The sequence below is a fragment of the Vicia villosa genome, unplaced genomic scaffold, assembly GCF_029867415.1.
Source record: "Vicia villosa cultivar HV-30 ecotype Madison, WI unplaced genomic scaffold, Vvil1.0 ctg.001354F_1_1, whole genome shotgun sequence".
Taxonomy (NCBI): Eukaryota; Viridiplantae; Streptophyta; class Magnoliopsida; order Fabales; family Fabaceae; genus Vicia; species Vicia villosa.
In genome coordinates this window covers 192,998-210,475 of record NW_026705588.1, presented here as the reverse complement: position 1 = coordinate 210,475, position 17,478 = coordinate 192,998, and the positions used below count along the sequence as shown (strand labels likewise).

Genomic DNA, 17,478 nt, shown 5'->3' with positions numbered 1-17,478 from the left:
GATTCGTAACAACCTAACTAAACCACCCTTAGAATAGAACAAACATAAGTGGATCCTGTGGAGTACCACAGACGTGAGGGGTGCTAGCACCTTCCCCTCGCGTAACCGACTCCCGTACCTTATCTCTGGTCGCAAGACCTTCTCTTATCCTTATTCTAGGTTTTCTGATATTCCTTTCCCTAAGTTCTCCTTGATACAAGCTCCATGGCAATCACCTTGCTCCAAAAAGCCTGCACTTTGCCGAACCTGCATACAAAAAATCATCACCATTCAATTCAAGAGAGAACTAAAAAAAAACCAAGGCAAATGAAATCCAAACCCCTCAAATTATACCATACTCCAAGTCAGTTCCATACCAAGATTAGTTCAAACAGCCAACACGTAAGTCCATAGCAAGTCCCTGCATTCTAACCCTCAACAGTCCCATTTCAACTCTTAAACTCCTAACAGTTTTGTTATTAACCTATTTCTTAAACTGTCATAACCACCACATACCAGAATTCTAACCAATTTCTGTTATTAACAGTCCTAACCGATTTTATAACTAACCTGCTTTTTTTCTTAACCTCTAATCTTCTAACAGAATCATAACCAGCATATAACAGCTAACAGAAACCTAACTGTCACTAACAGTTTTGTAACTACCCCTAACCTAACTAAACCACCCTAACAGAATATAACAGAAAATCAAAGAGAGAACTGACCTCTATAAAACCCAGAATCATCATCACCTTCAAGCTCTCGATTCATTTCGACCTTCACTCTTTCATCTCCTTCACTCCACCATTTTTCATCTCCTTCATCATTCATATTCACTCTTCACCATTCTTCTTGAACCTTTCGTCTCTTCATTCTTCAATTTCTCAATCACCATATCTTCATCTTCAATCCACACAAAATCACCTGAACCTTCAAGAACACCACTGCTCTTCACGTTATCACCACATCAACTTCACCAATCTTCAACCTCTCTGCAGAAAATCCACAATCAACAAGAACTTCAATCGATTCTCCAATTCGTCATCAGAAAAATCTAAAAGAAAATTCGGCAAAAAAAAAAAGAAAAGAGAAGAAAGAATAAGGAACCTGTAACAGAAAGGATAACCGAATTCTCACCTTCATCATCTTCATTGATTCACCTCTCCAAAACTTCATCATCTTCTCGATCTGCTCCTCCACGTTTCACTATCGTCAATCGCCGTAACTCCTTCTTCAACGCATATTCACTAATTCAACTCAGCAATCATTAAAGACTCCGTTCAATCATCATCGGCACCAAATCGCCTTCATCGAATCAATCTTCTGCAAGTTCATCAATCATCATCATCTTCTACAATCTGCGACAAACGGCATTCAATAAGCTTCAACGCAGTGTTCAATTGGAAGAAAATGTCAAGATCGTTACCGATTCAAGCTTCTCAGTTCTTTGGCCTTTTCGAATTGCCGTCGCATCCACCGCCGGAGTGATCGGCTCCGGTAGGCGATACTTCGATGGAATCGGAGAAAGGTTGAACGAGAGAGGGTTGAGCGAGAGAGAAGAGCGCCGGTCCTTGAATCGGAGATGAGTTTTACTCCGGCGCCGCCGCGAGTTCACATGAGGAAGAGGACTCGGTCAAAGAAGCTCAAGAGGCACAAAAACGTAACCCTAATCCCAATCTGTTCTTTTTATGTAATTATTTTAATTAATCATTTTTCTCTTTTCTGAACAACAAAGAACATCACTTTGGGCTGGGCCCTGTGCGCCCTACTGTCCTTCACACCCTATATTTCAGTTTACACCCCCCAGTTTCAATTAATATTTTTAGGTTATATTAGTTTCTTGCCACTTTTTTTAATGAATAAAAGCTAATTTTTCTCCTATGAATTTTGAGGCTTTAACATGATTTTGACATATAAAAATGATCATAACAATATTAGTTTAGGCTAACTCTCTTTTAATTCGTTTTGGTTAATTAGAATTCAATTTCCTTCATAAAAATCAATATAAAAAAAAAATAAATAGATCTTTTTAATTCATTTTGTATCATATTTTGAATCATTTGTTTCCATGTTTTGTACCATATTTCAAGTCATTCTTTTAGTCATTTTTGCACTAATTTTGTATCATTGTTTACTTGTAATTTTTACTTGTAATTTTGATCTTTGCTTGTGCTTGTAATTTCGTTCATTTACTCCTAACTTTAGGTAGAGACCATGATAACATTAGGATTTAGGAATCCCCTTTCATAACACTTAGGCTAGTTGTTCATTTTAGGCTAGTTTTCATTTTTTTCTTTTCAACTTTTAAAATACTTAATAAATATCGATGAAGATCATACCGCTACTATATTTCATAGTAGGAAAGAAATGATTGGGGTGTAGGCCCCGATGTATGTTCTTTCCTACTTAGCGGAGAAGAAATGATTGAGGTGTGAAGCCTCGATGTATTTCTTAACCGTTGTTTAGAGAAACGATCGTGGTGTAGGCCTCGATGTGCATTCTCTAAATATTCACAAAAGAACTCTTTTTGTATCTCCCTTACTTAGCGGAGAAGAAATGATTGAGGTGTGAAACCTCGATGTATTTCCTAACCGTTATTTAGAGAAACGATTGTGGCGTAGGCCTCGATGTGTGTTCTCTAAATATGCAAAACAAAACTCTTTTGGTATGATCTAAGTCACAAATTAAAACCCCATAAAAAACACCAACCAAAAACACTTCAAAAAACCTAATAAATGTTCAGACTTAAAACAAAAAGTGAGGAAGTGATGCGAGACCTTGTAGTAGGTTCTCGTCATCATGGAATTACACCTAAAAGACACAAACCAATCTTTTCTCTCTTGCCTCCGAGGCATTCTTTCTCTTGCCTTCAGGGCATTCTCCCTCCTAATCGGACACGTTATTTCCGCTCCATTCCCAGCTTAAGACTCCAGAGGTCGAGCAGCGGAGTGCGAATGTAACTGTTCAACTAAAAAACACAAAAACAAACAAAAACTAAAGAGCCGAACTACGGCGCTCTGATTCCTGAAAAGGATACGTAGGCATTAGGTCGCGGGGCCTAAGCGAGCACAACTATTTATAAACCTTATTTTCCCCGTGTTTCTTTCTTCTTTCATTTGCATGCATTCCCTTAGTAATTAAGCTTTAGATTTATACACCCTTAGAATAGAACAAACATAGGTGGATACCATCGAGTACGATGGGCGTGAGGGGTGCTAGCACCTTCCCCTCGCGTAACCGACTCCCGTACCTTATCTCTGGTCGCAAGACCTTCTCTTATCCTTATTCTAGGTTTTCTGATATTCCTTTCCCTTATGGGATAAATATATTGGTGGCGACTCTGTTCATTTTCGCGAGCGTGCGACAGCTGGCGACTCTGCTGGGGATGTGATAGACCTGTGCTGGTCCATTCTTAGCGAGTCGATCCTAGCCTTTGTTTGTTTCTTTTCTTTGGGTGTTTTTCTTTGTTTGTTTATATGCTTACATCCTGTGTATATATGTTTACATATCATGTTTATTTCTGTTTGCATATCATATTTACTTTCCGCATGCATCTGGACTATATTATGGGTCCCCGTGGGGACCACATATTTTCTCTGTATGCAGGTTGGGTGGGATGTTCTATGAGGTAAAAGGCCCAATACCCAGGCCATGAGTGATACCTTAGGAAATAGGAATAGAGTGGCCATGACGGACAGAAGACGTATGTCTGATTGATCCGATCATGTATCCACGGACAGAGCTTGGTTGAAAGAGGCAATATCGTATGATTACGCCTACTTTCAATCCTCTGTTGGCTTTTTGACCTACCTTATACTAGATCACACCTGTGAGAGGGGTTGGGAAATTTTGTTTTGCAGGAAAACATGCCTCCATCCTACCCTAAGCCATTCAGACTATCTATCATAATCAACGTCGAACCTCTGAATCTGGAGGTTTGACTTTATGTGACTTATGCAAAGGTTATCTATCCTGAATCAACGTCGAACCTCTAAATCTGGAGGATTCGACCATCTTTGACTTATACAGAAGTTCTACATCAGTTATCTATCAGAATCAATCAAAGTTGAACCTCTGAATCTGGAGGGTTCGACCATCTTTGACTTATGCACCGCCTAGTTATCAAGAATGCAACGTCGAACCTCTGAATCTAGAGGATTCGACCATATCTTATTGACCATGAGAAGTTATTATCACAAGAGGCCTTGATCCTTGATCCTGATTCCTACTGCATTTGCATCATCATTAACATTTTTGCATCCATGCATATGCATCCATGGTTACCAAGACTCCTACATTCTTCCTCTCCATCAGATCAGACAAGACAATTCCTCCACACCGATATCTGACAAGAGCTCACCGACAAAGAATCATGGGGAATTACAAACAAAAAAAATCAAGCTACTATCTAAGGACCCCACGCCTCCTCATGAGGGTACCTTCCACCAAAGGAGCCTAAGGACTTTATGTTTGTCAGAGAACATTTCATTTGCATCCAAATAAGACCAAGCTTGTCATTGTGTAGATTTCTCATGTACTTTCAATTGTATTACTTTTGTTGTTATCAAGTACTTCTCATTGTAAGAAACCCATTCTGTTTGAATAAATAAAAATAATGTAATATACATGTTTTTCTCAAATCATTTCATCTTTGTCATTATGTTCATTGATATTCAACTCATTTGTCTTAAGCAACTAGAAAAGGAGAATGATGAAAAATCAAAAACACATGAACTATTAACTGTATGCTTTTGGAACAAAGATCCTGCTGACGATGTACAGGCATTGTTTCAATTCCTAAACACTGGAGTTATAAGGGAGTGAAACCTTCGTCAACCCCTTTGAGCCTAAGGAGTAGTAGTTTCTTTTCAAAAATACAAAACCCTCAATCTTAACCAGGGGCAGGGTAGTCTTCAGTTAGTGCGACCGAGCGCTCAACTTTCAGGTATTCCATCAGAGGATCAATCATATTCCATCTCTCACAACAAAAGCAGAAGAGCACTATCCACAATGGATGTCTCTCATTCACTAAGAAGAAGGCAGTCACAACCTTTTCTTCAAGTCATTCACAAAAGTCATACAACTTGTTCCCGAACGAGACAAAAAGAATGGAAAGAAAGTTATGAATCATGATAAAAAAAAGGAAACAATAGCCCGCTAAGTCAAAAGAAAAAAGAAAAGCTTTGAAGCAAATGACTTAGGCAAAAATTAGGGCATATCCCGCTGGACAACGAAAACCAAAATCAAAAGAAATTTTGTCCAGGCAAAAGTTAGGGAAAGCAAAAAGCAAAAGAAGAATCCTCCGAGGGACAAGTTGTTATGACTATCAACAAAAAGCACCAAAGGGTGGCTGCCACCTCCATCAAAATCACAAAGGATCCTCATCCATCACAATCCTTCCTGAAAGGTGAATACTCGTGTCAAACTAACTGAACGTAGGATTGGAGAACATCACGAAGAAGGGGTGGGTTAAGTAGAACTTGAGCCTTTATCGTTTGTTTCTTAAACCGTGAACCCGACCACGTTACAACCCTCAAAAGTCCTAATTGAAGCAGGGTTCGTTCCGAAAGCATACAAACTTTAAAATCATGTCAAACTGACTCCTATTGTTGCTTGTCACTTGTGTTAGTATCAGTACAACATTTTGACAAATAAAAAATTTTCTTTTGAGATTAACATGTGCATTGCATTCTCATTATCTCTTTCAAAATAGAATTGTCTCTAATATGAAATTTAGTACTTGATACCAAGGAAAGTCCAACATTGAAATTCCATCGAGTAATCTTACAAAGGCAAAGGTTGGTCATCCGCAGAGCAAATACCTGAAGAATCCATTTGGTGGAAGAGTTCCTTTCAATTTGGGGCATTCATTCCATGATCAATACTAGGGCAGACCATTGCAAAATCTCCATGATTCAAGCATATCAAAGTCCTATCTCAAGAGATCTTACAAGATGGGGCAAGCTAGTAACAATTCATTTCTTCACCTTCAAGCAAGTGTCAGATATCAGATAGGTGTCGAGGAGTCAAGCCAAACACCTCACCTTCACAAGTTCTATCCTTCAAGCAATGACCTTTCCACAAAGGTATTCTCCATCCACTCCTTATATCTTGGAAACAATCATTACATTCATAATCATACATACAACATGCATATCATTGCATTTTCATTATCATTTCTCCCTTAATGATCCATTCATCAATAAAGCAGGGGCATCCACCCTATCTTGAATCAATCAGAGTTTCAGAACTCCACCTAATATATCCCCCACACAAAGCAGAAACCCCGATCAATCAAGTACATTGCATATAGAATCCATTGCATTGCATCTCCAGAAGCACATAAAACAAATCAAACATTTCATATGAAGCATAAGCCAAGTTACTCATCAGATGAGGTTCCTACAAAGCATTCAATTGATATTCCACTAGATCACTCAGAGTTACCATTGTGGTGTCATCTCCCAAAGTCAATCATGTTCATCATTCTTCAATCCAGAGTTGATGTTTTTGTGTTCAACCCAGAGTTGACTTTCCCTCCATCTTTTAACCCCGAGTTAATTATCTCTTCCCTCTCAACCCAGCGTTGACGGTTATCTTTTATTCAACCCAGAGTTGATCCTTGTCTTTCTTTCCCACTCAACCCAGAGTTGACGGTTATCTTTTATTCAACCCAGAGTTGATCCTTGTCTTTCTTTCCCACTCAACCCAGCGTTGACGGTTATCTTTTATTCAACCCAGAGTTGATCCTTGTCTTTCTTTCCCACTCAACCCAGAGTTGACGGTTATCTTTTATTCAACCCAGAGTTGATCCTTGTCTTTCTCTCCCACTCAACCCAGAGTTGACGGTTATCTTTTATTCAACCCAGAGTTGATCCTTTCACTTTCTCACTCAACCCAGAGTTGACGGTTATCTTTTATTCAACCCAGAGTTGATCCTTTCACTTTCTCACTCAACCCAGAGTTGACGGTTATCCTTTATTCAATCCAGAATTGATTTCTTCCTTTCCCACTCAACCCAGAATTGACGGTTATCTTTTATTCAACCCATAGTTTATCCTTTCACTTTTCCACTCAACCCAGAGTTGACGATTATCCTTTATCTTTCCCACTCAACCCAGAGTTGACGGTTATCTTTTGTCTCTTTCCCACTCAACCCAGAGTTGACGGTTATTCTCATTTGACTTTCTTTTCCCACTCAACCCAGAGTTGACGGTTGTCTCCTTGTCTTTTCCCACTCAACCCAGAGTTGACGGTCATCTCTTGTTCTTTCCCACTCAATCCAGAGTTGACGGTTACCCTTTCTCCTTCCCACTCAACCCAGAGTTGACGGTTATCTTTTCTCTTTCCCCACTCGACCCAGAGTTGACGGTCATCCTTTATTCAATCCAGAATTGATTTCTTCTTTCTCCCACTCAACCCAGAGTTGATGGTCATCCTTTGTTCAATTCAGAATTGACTTCTCTTTCATTTCCCCACTCACCCAGAGTTGATGGTTATCTTTTTTTCATTTCCCTCTCACCCAGAGTTGACGGATATTCCTTATTGATTTCTCCTTTTTCCCACTCAACCCAGAGTTGACGGTTATCTTTTACTCAATCCAGAATTGATTCCTTTTCCCACTCGACCCAGAGTCGACGGTTATCTTTTATCTTTTCCCACTCAACCCAGAGTTGACGGTTATCTTCTTTCTTTCCCACTCAACCCAGAGTTGACGGTTGTCCCTTGTTCAATCCAGAATTGATTTCTCTTTCCCACTCAACCCAGAGTTGACGGTTATCTTCTTTCTTTCCCACTCAACCCAGAGTTGACGGTTATCTTTTGTCTTATTCCCACTCAACCCAGAGTTGAAGGGTATCTTTTCTTCTTTCTCACTCAACCCAGAGTTGACGGTTATTCCTAATTGTTCATCTTTCCTTCTCTCAACCCAGAGTTGATGTTTATCTCTCATTTTCAACCCAGAGTAGATTTTCTTTCCTTGCTTTCTTTCTCAACCCAGAGTTGATGCCTATATCTTGTCCCACTAATACTGGTTTCTCTTTCCTTTCTCAATCCAGAATTGATCTTTACCTCTTATTTCGACCCCGAGTTGACCTCCCTTTACTCTTCGACCCAGAGTTGACCCACTTTTCTTTTTCAACCCAGAGTTGAAGTTCGATTTCATTTCTAACCCAGAGTTATTTTGATCAATCCAGAATCGATACATTATCCCTCAATGGAAGCTGACACCATCTTCCCCAGTGGATTTGACGTTATTCTTTTCTCCAGTGGATCTTATCCCTCATCAGGCAAATTTTCAGGTTCACTTGGTATTTAATCTTCTTCTACCTCGAATGCTCGAAAGGCCAGCGCCAATCTCACTTTCAGGTTTAAGACGATTAAATAGGGGCAGCTGTTGCACCCCAAAATTTGCCCATCCTAATTCACATTTATCTGGCTTAGGCTTCGCATTTCATCTGCATACCTCTCCCCTAAGTCATCTAACACATCATGCATTTATTCATTAAAAATAATATTTGTTCATTAAATCAGTGATGATTGATTGAAGGCTTCAATTTGATCAGGGTTTGTTTTCACATCATTTAACCAAGAATATTTTTCTTATGGAGTTTGGATACAATTATGTGGAGCACTGCTAGAATTATTTTGTGATACGATAATTGGTGAATTCATTTAGTTATTGGTACATGTTGATGAGAGAAGACTTTTGAAATCTATTTGCAATGACTTTGTCAATCGTGAGGTTGACTTTTGACTAAGGTCATATTGACCCAACATCTTTGGTTATCATTCTAAGTGGGTTTTCGTCATTCAAGATCGCATATTGAAAAAGAAAGTTTTGGATTTTTAAAGATAAAAAGAAGTTCAGATTGTTAATTACAAGTTCAAAGATAACACCACAGTGCCATTACAAACCAATATCCTTACATCTAGTACATCCCATATCAATTCGAAAACAGAGTTTGAAAAAAGAAAAAATGCAGAGCTGCTGCCATATACCGTTCAGCCTACACAAATCAGCCCCACACTCAATATGACCCTACTGCACCAGCCTTCAAGACTCGCATCAGTTCCGAACCGGTTCGAGATCCTTCAACAAACCCGCGGCCACTTTCCTCATATCCATTTGTTAATACCCTGCAGCATACACACACACACATCAGCCCTGCAAAAACAGAAAACTAACTTCCAAACAGTTATAACCCACCTATCAACAAACTTTCAACTAACAAATACTTCCCATAACTACCACCTAACTAATTTTCCAGTCACATAACAAACTTTCAGACTCACATAACTGTCATAACAACCCAAAACAATTTCAAACTAACCCCAACTAATTCTAACCGATTCGTAACAACCTAACTAAACCACCCTTAGAATAGAACAAACATAAGTGGATCTTGTGGAGTACCACAGACGTGAGGGGTGCTAGCACCTTCCCCTCGCGTAACCGACTCCCGTACCTTATCTCTGGTCGCAAGACCTTCTCTTATCCTTATTCTAGGTTTTCTGATATTCCTTTCCCTTATGGGATAAATATATTGGTGGCGACTCTGCAGTTCACATTTTCGCGAGCGTGCGACACCAACTGATTACAATGGTTATCCACTTATAAAACTTCTAAGTCTTCTAGAGTATACAGATCACAACTTGATCACTCTAGGAAATCACCACTTAGAAAACTTCTAAGTCTTCTAGAGTCTACTGATCATAACTTGATCACTCTAGGAACCTTTTACAAAACAATGTAAAATAATGTTTACAAGAGTAAGATTGCTTCTTATAAAGCTGTAATCACAACAGTGATATTTCTCTTAAGTTCTAAGCTTAACACTCACTAAATATTACAAGAGTTTGTGAGGTTGAAGATGAAGTTCGTGAGCTTTGAATTTGACAGCGTTTTGGTATATTGCGCAGGATTCTCTTTATCTGCTTCTGATCAGAACTTCTATATATAGGTGTTGAGAGAAGATGACCGTTGGGTTGCATTTAATGCTTTGTGTGAATAGTACAGCTTTGCATGTAATGTTTCAAACTTTTGTCAACTACCTCGAGCCATGCTTTTGCTGCTTTTACGGACTTTGCCTTTTGTAGCTTCTATTGTTCCTTTTGTCAGTCAGAGATTAGACTTAATAGCCTGTCATCTTGTACTTGCTTCTGGACTCATGTTTGTGAATAACAACGTTTGAATTTCAGAGTCAACAGCTTGGTGCAGAGCATCTTTTTGTCTTCTGACTTTGAAGAGCTTGAGCGTGATACCATAAGAACTTCAGTGCTTCTGCTTCTGACTTCATGTTCTTCTGATGCTTCATAGTTCATGTTCTGATTCAGCTTGACCATCTTCTGATGTCTTGCCAGAGCATGTTCTGATGTAGCCATCCAGAACCTTCTGAGTCAGTGCTTTTGAGCGCTGAATTGTGCATACTCTTTATGTATTTCCTGAAATGGAAAATGCAAAGGATTAGAGTACCATATTGTCTTATACAAAATTCATATATAATGTTATCATCAAAACATAGAATATTGATCAGAAAAAATCTTGTTCTAACAATCTCCCCCTTTTTGATGATGACAAAAACATATATAATTGATATGAATTTGTAACCAGAATATCAGATGACAAAAGACAATTACACAGATATAGCATAAGCAAATAATCAGAGTGTGTGAATATGTTTCCCCCTGAGATTAACAATCTCCCCCTGAAATAAATACTAGAAGAATTTATAATTAAAAGACTTCCCTGGGTATTTTTCCATTTCAGTCAAGACTTTCACTTTGCATAGAACTTCAAAATATTCAGAGCTTTTGCTTCTTGCTTCCATAGGACAGCTTCAGAGCTTTGAATTTCTCCTTTGTAATCAATTGAATCATAGCATGCTTGATAGTATCAGAACATTCTTGAAGGTATCAGAGCACTCTTACATTCTAGAATGTATTAGAGCATTCTTAAAAAAAATGTATCAGAGCATGAGTGTGTCGAAGCATTCTTCTTGCTTCTGATCTTGAAGCTTCACAGCACTAAGCTTGCCTCAATTCTTTAAGAACATGCTTCTTTATAGAATTGCTTTTCCTCATGTTGAGCTTTTTCAGAATATCTTCAATCCTGCAAAAAATCTCAAAAACACAGAACTTGCGAATAATGTTAGGAAATGTTGAGACTTAATCCCAGCAACTGATATTATAAATCAATTCAATTATCATGTTTCTCCCCCTTTTGTCATAACATCAAAAATCATTAAAAGATTCAGATGATAAAAGACACACAGAGTGAAGAAGATAAAATTTTCATTGATTAATCAGAAGATACAAAAAATGATAGAAGCAGATGCAGAAAACAAAGAAATTAAGCTAAGACCAAAGACAAACTACGATTGGCTAAGCCTAGAAGCTAAAACAGCCAGAAGGTTCTTAATCTCAGCAGAGTCTTCCTTCTGATCCTTGATGAAGGATCTGAACTCATCATGGGTTTCCTCGTGCTTGTCCAGACGGGTAGCCATGGGGCAAGCGCTGTAACTTCTACCCTGCATCAGAAGTTAAAATATCCGGTAAAAGGCAAGGTTGTCACAGTTTATGGCGAAGAAGAATATGTGGTTAGCCACCTGAGTAACTCCAAGTATGTTGAGATGGATGGTGAATTCATCGAAACTCCCTGCCAATCTTTTGAGGTGGTCCCTCTAGCTATCTCTACTGCCAAACATATTTCTGCTACTCCTGCTATAAGAATAACTCCAACAATGGCTTCTCTCAAAGATGCTAAGGCTGTGATCGAAGAGGGTGGTTGCACAGTATGGGGACAACTCCTTGATGTGCCTTACAAGTTCGATAAGCTAGGTCTGGGCTATGCTAATGGAACTCAGAATAATGATCAAAGTCCTCGTTCTGGAGGATTAATGTCCCATTTTATCAGCCAAGGAGTAAATGCTATTGAAGACGACGAAGTGATCTCGAACCATATTACTAAGCAATATCCAAATGAAGTTCCACCCGTTTCCAAGGAGGTTTGGGATACTTTGGGAGAACCAAGCGGTAAGTACGACTTTCTAGTGAGGTACACTGCTCCTCACAGTTCTTTGATTGCCATTGAAGACATTGTCCCAACTAGATGGGATGATCAGTTCGAAGATGACATAAGTATCACTGGTTCCATTGCTAAGCAATACCAAAGTCCACCTAATCCAAAAGAAGTCTGGGATACACTGGGGGAACCGAGTGGCAAGTATGACTTTATGGTGAAGTATTCCGCTCCCCTGAGCTCACAAATCGCTATCGAAGACATTATCCCAACTGGATGGGATGAACATTTCCAAGACAATATGACAATCACAAGCCCTGTCACTCATGAAGAAGTCTGGGAAAAGCCAAATGGCAAGAATGATTTTCTGTTGGAGTACACTACTCCCCAGAGTGCACAAGTCTCTATCAAAGACATCATCCCAACTGGATGGGACGATCTTATCGAGTATCTCTCTCAGCCAACAGAGGTACCTCAGCCTAGGCTCTCACATCCAGCAGAGCATCTTGCTCATTCTGAAGGATCAACAGCTCATCTCGTCACCAAAGAAGTCAATGATGTGGAAGACGAAGAAGCCAACTGCAATTGGAGCAACTGGATATTCCCTAATCACAACAATGGATTGAACAATTGGGAAGCTGAATATGTCATCTCCTTTGATCAGGAGTAAATGCAATTTCCTGTTTTCGTTGTTTATATGTTCAAAAAATAAAAATGGTTCCTGTACTATCGAACCATGAACTTTAAAAGCCAGGTGCCTTGCCCGAAGCACACTGGTCCTTTTTATAAGGGTTTGTCATACCATGATCATATGTTCATTCAATAAAATCATGGGACGTTTGCATATTCAAATTTTGCGATCCTTTTTGTTTCTTTCTTTACTTTATTCATTTTCAAATAGTTATGTGTTCTTACACACACCCACATAATAAATGCAGATTCACATTCACTCTGGATCCTGTTGATAACGATTCTGCTATTGCCAGTCATGACTTTGAAAATCCGATCTACCAAACTGAGGACGAAAGTGAGGAAGATTGTGAAGTACCTAGGGAACTTGCAAGGCTGTTAGAGCAGGAAGACAAGACTATACAGCCGCATGAAGAGCCAATTGAGGTTAACAACCTGGGCAGTGACGAAGAAAAGAAAGAAGTCAAGATAGGGGCTGATTTAGAAGACAGTGTCAAGCAAAGACTGATTCAAATGTTACAAGACTACGTTGAGATATTCGCTTGGTCCTATGAAGATATGCCTGGTCTCGACACAGATATTGTGGTCCATCGCCTGCCAATTAAAGAAGGTAGCACTCCAGTTAAGCAGAAGCTACGGAGAAGTAGGCCCGACATGTCCAAGAAGATTAAAGACGAGGTTGAGAAGCAATTCAATGCTGGTTTTCTAAAAGTTGTGAGTTATCCTCCATGGATAGATAACATTGTGCCTGTGCCTAAAAAAGACGGGAAATGCAGAATGTGTGTAGACTACAGAGATCTAAATCGGGCAAGCCCCAAAGATGATTTCCCTTTACCTCACATCGATGTCCTGGTTGACAATACTACACAATGCAAGGTATTTTCCTTTATGGACATATTCTCCGGTTACAATCAAATCAAGATGGCGCCCGAAGACATAGAAAAGACAACCTTCACAACACCCTGGGGAACCTTTTATTACAAAGTGATGCCCTTTGGTTTAAAGAGCGCAGGAGCAACGTATCAGCGTGCAATGGTAGCTCTGTTCCATGATATGATTCATCAGGAAATAGAGGTTTATGTGAATGATATGATTGCGAAATCCAACATCGAACAAGAACATCAAGAAGATCATACAAAAGATGACATTAATCTACAAAGACTGGCATGATATGTTACCTTTTGCTCTTCATGGTTATCGCACATCAGCACGTACTTCAACAGGGGCAACTCCATTTTCCTTAGTCTATGGTATGGAGGCAGTTCTCCCAATTGAAATTCAGATTCCTTCCCTAAGGATTATGAAAGAAGCCGATCTAGACGAAGACGATTGGATTAAGACTCGATTGGACCAGATAAACTTGATTGATGAGAAGAGGCTTGTGGCTATTTGTCATGGTAAGTTGTACCAGAAACGTATGATCAAGACCTTCAACAAGAAAGTCAAGAGTCAGACATATCAAATCGGCGATTTGGTTGTAAAACGCATCATCTTACCACAAGGTGACCCCAGGGGCAAGTGGACTCCCACTTATGAGGGGCCATTTGTAATCAAGAAGGTAATCTCCGGCGGAGCCATGTTGCCTACCACTATGGATGGCGAGGATTTCCCACACCCTGTAAATGCGGACATAGTCAAAAAGTACTTCGCTTAAAGAAAAGAAAAGCTCGCTAAGTTGAAAACCTGAAAGGGCGACTTAGGCAAAAATGAGCGTCTCGGTGGATTGAGAACCTGAAAGGGCGATCCAGGCAAAAATTAGAGACTAAAAAATAATAATTATCCCGGTAGGTTGAAAACCTGAAAAGGCAACCTAGGCAAAAGTTAGGGAATAAAGCGTACGACTATGTCCCGTTTGGCTACCTACTCACCTTCAAGGTTCAACACATCAAAGGCACCAATCAGTCCAATCATTTTCTTCCAACAAGTGAGGGATGAGATACTCAAAGACAGATTGGCAATAGCAGTGTTGAAACTTGACTGGATTGTTTTCACATAGCTATTTCCCTTTATAAGTACTTTTCAAAGTTTTATGACAAATTCCTACTACTAGGATTTTTGTCTCCTTGTACTAATCAGCCTATTAAGGCTCTCTTTCAAATCAATACAGTTCATGCTCAAAATCAATGTTTTCACTTTTTCTGTTTTGAACGCGTAAACGTCCCAATGATAATTTTGAATGAACATATGCATTTGAATATGATTGATGTTTATAAGAAAAACAGGAATAGCATTCAGGTAATGTCCCAATCATCTGGACATCATCCCGAAACCAGCAACATGGGAATATCCCCCACAGAGCAATCTTCAAGGAGTTATCCCCAGATAAGCAAGGCCCAATTAATTCCCCGACGGAGTGTTTTATCACCGACACTGAGCACGGGCATCAGAAAAAACAGTTCCCCAACAGAGATACATTTCTCAGCAGAATCCTCGATGAGATTTCCCTCTCCAACAAAATGACCCAAAAAATCTTATTACTCCTTATTCCCCAGCAGGGTTATTCAAGAACATTATCCCCAGAACGTGTGATCCTCCACATCAAGGCTTGATCAAATAGTGCATCAGAGGATTACCCATCTCTTTTATTCCCAGTCAGGGTGCATCAAAATCAGAACCTTCAAGTTACCTTCATCCCCAAGCGGTAGTCAAATATCCCTCAATAAAGCATCCTGGTCCGTAAGGAAGTTCCCCAGCTGAGTATACTTGATCCGCTGTCGTGCGCGGGTCAAAAACGAGTATTTTGTAAAACGTAGTACAACGACAATGGCTCGAGTCGTATCGCAAGGATTCTTGATTTTATTAACTGAATGTAAGTCGAAATTGGGGGGGGGGGGGGTTGGTTCAGGTTCGATTTATAGAAAGAGTGCTTAAAATAAGTGATTATAAAATAAGCTGTTTTGAAAATAAGTGATTAAAAGGCAAACGAATTCACTGCTTCGGGTTCTACTTATCATCAATTGATACAACTACGATCTCTATCCTATTTGAACACAATATCATTCAACAAGCGTGATCGACATCGTAAGATACATATTCCTATTGCCGGATTAAGCATACGGTTAAAGATATCGCAATTTAACGGTTAAGCAGAGTCGAATTGCGATCAAAAGTCAAGAACATGTATCAATTCAAATTTAATCAACAATATTATAAGGAAATCGAATTAAGCAAACAATGATCATATAATATTATTGAAAGGAATAGAATTCTATTTGTAGTTATAACAATCTCAAAGTATTGAACCTGAATACAGTAAATTCGTCCGGAAGGTTTAGTTCTCCATAGCAAATCGTGAAAGCTCTCAAAATTCGTGAATGGAAGATGATTCTACAGTAACCGCGGCTGCCTAACCTAAGGGGAAAGAGACAACCCGTTTTACAACCCAACTGGGTCAAACATATGACCCAGGCCCAAAACTAATTGACCCGAAACTTAACTAAAACTAGTGCTGCAACTTCAACGAATATTCTGGCCCTTCTACACTCCGATTCTGACTTCGACTCCAACATAAGAATTGTAGCTCTTTCTCTTAGCTTTCCGGCGATTATTAGAACGCCTCAATCGGACTCCCGGAACTCCAGATACGATCGTTTCCGTGCAGTCTGTTAATGCTGAAAAATTAATACGAAAAACAAATAAGTGCAAAAATAAAATAAAATATAAAAACATATTAAAACATAAAAATAAATAAAACAAACCAAAGAAATGCTTGAGTACAAACATGGAAGAGTGTGCATTAAAATGCACTGATCAAATTCCCCCACACTTGAACTTTTGCACTCCGAGCAAAATGAAAAGAAAGCAGAAATACATCAACAGTTACTCATTCTAGGCTACAAATCTTCTTTGGGTAAGTTTGCATCGACATATATCTTGCACACTAAGGACATCGTAAGAACACTAACCACAAATATGCAGACATAAGCCTCCTAAATACACAAACCAATTCAAATCATATTATTATACCATAGCCTAACTTACTCATCTTTTTTGCTCTTTTTCATTCAGGCGCAATCACATTAAGCCCGTTATCTCCACACACTTATAGCAGGACAACCGGTTAGTGACTCTGATCCTTTTGCACGGGGTTCCGGTACTTGCGTGGCATAACCCTTTGCTTACTCATATGTAGTTGCGGGGGATCGGACCGTAATCCTCCCTACCAAGTTCAGCACCAGAAACCGCTGAACCAACTAACAAAGAGTTTTGAAAACTTTTTTTTTTAAGATTACACAACCGTTGGGTTAAGTGACCGGGTGAGGATCACCAAACTTAGAAGGTGTATTACCTTTTTCTTTTCTCTTTTTTTTTTCTTTTCTTTTCGGAACATTCACTTATATTCATCGGCTTCCTGCGTAAAGTGTGTGAGAGATGGTGCCGACTGCTGAAATAAACTACTCAAGAGCTGTCAAAGAATGAGAAATTAAGGCTAAAACATAATAACAAATTCAAATCAATTTCCGTATGCAGGAGACTTACGGTGTTAGAACGATACCGATCTTGTGAATTTTTCCCAAGTCTCCGCAAACCCGACTCAAATCAGTGTGTAGCCTAAAACTTTCAAGAAGATGCATTTTTTTATTGAAATTAAACAAAATACTAACAAACAAAAACAAATAAAACACACGATTTCCTCCCCCACACTTAAACTAAGCATTGTCCTCAATGAAAGGACATTACTAATAAAGTAGAGAGAAGGAAAGAAGGACTCCCTGATCAAGTTGCAGTGTAGTCAGGACATGAATAATCATCATCAAAATCAGAGAGAGATGGAAAATCAAGTGCAAATA

General features: G+C 39.2%; 1 long non-coding RNA gene across 1 annotated transcript; it reads right to left on the bottom strand.

The window, feature by feature from the left end:
* Window positions 1-944: 944 nt before the first annotated feature.
* Window positions 945-1,487, bottom strand: LOC131634799 (uncharacterized). The gene is made up of 3 exons (XR_009293673.1): window positions 1,406-1,487; window positions 1,117-1,337; window positions 945-971 (listed from the first exon to the last, which is right to left on the bottom strand). It is a non-coding gene; the product is annotated as an uncharacterized LOC131634799 (long non-coding RNA).
* Window positions 1,488-17,478: the final 15,991 nt, after the last annotated feature.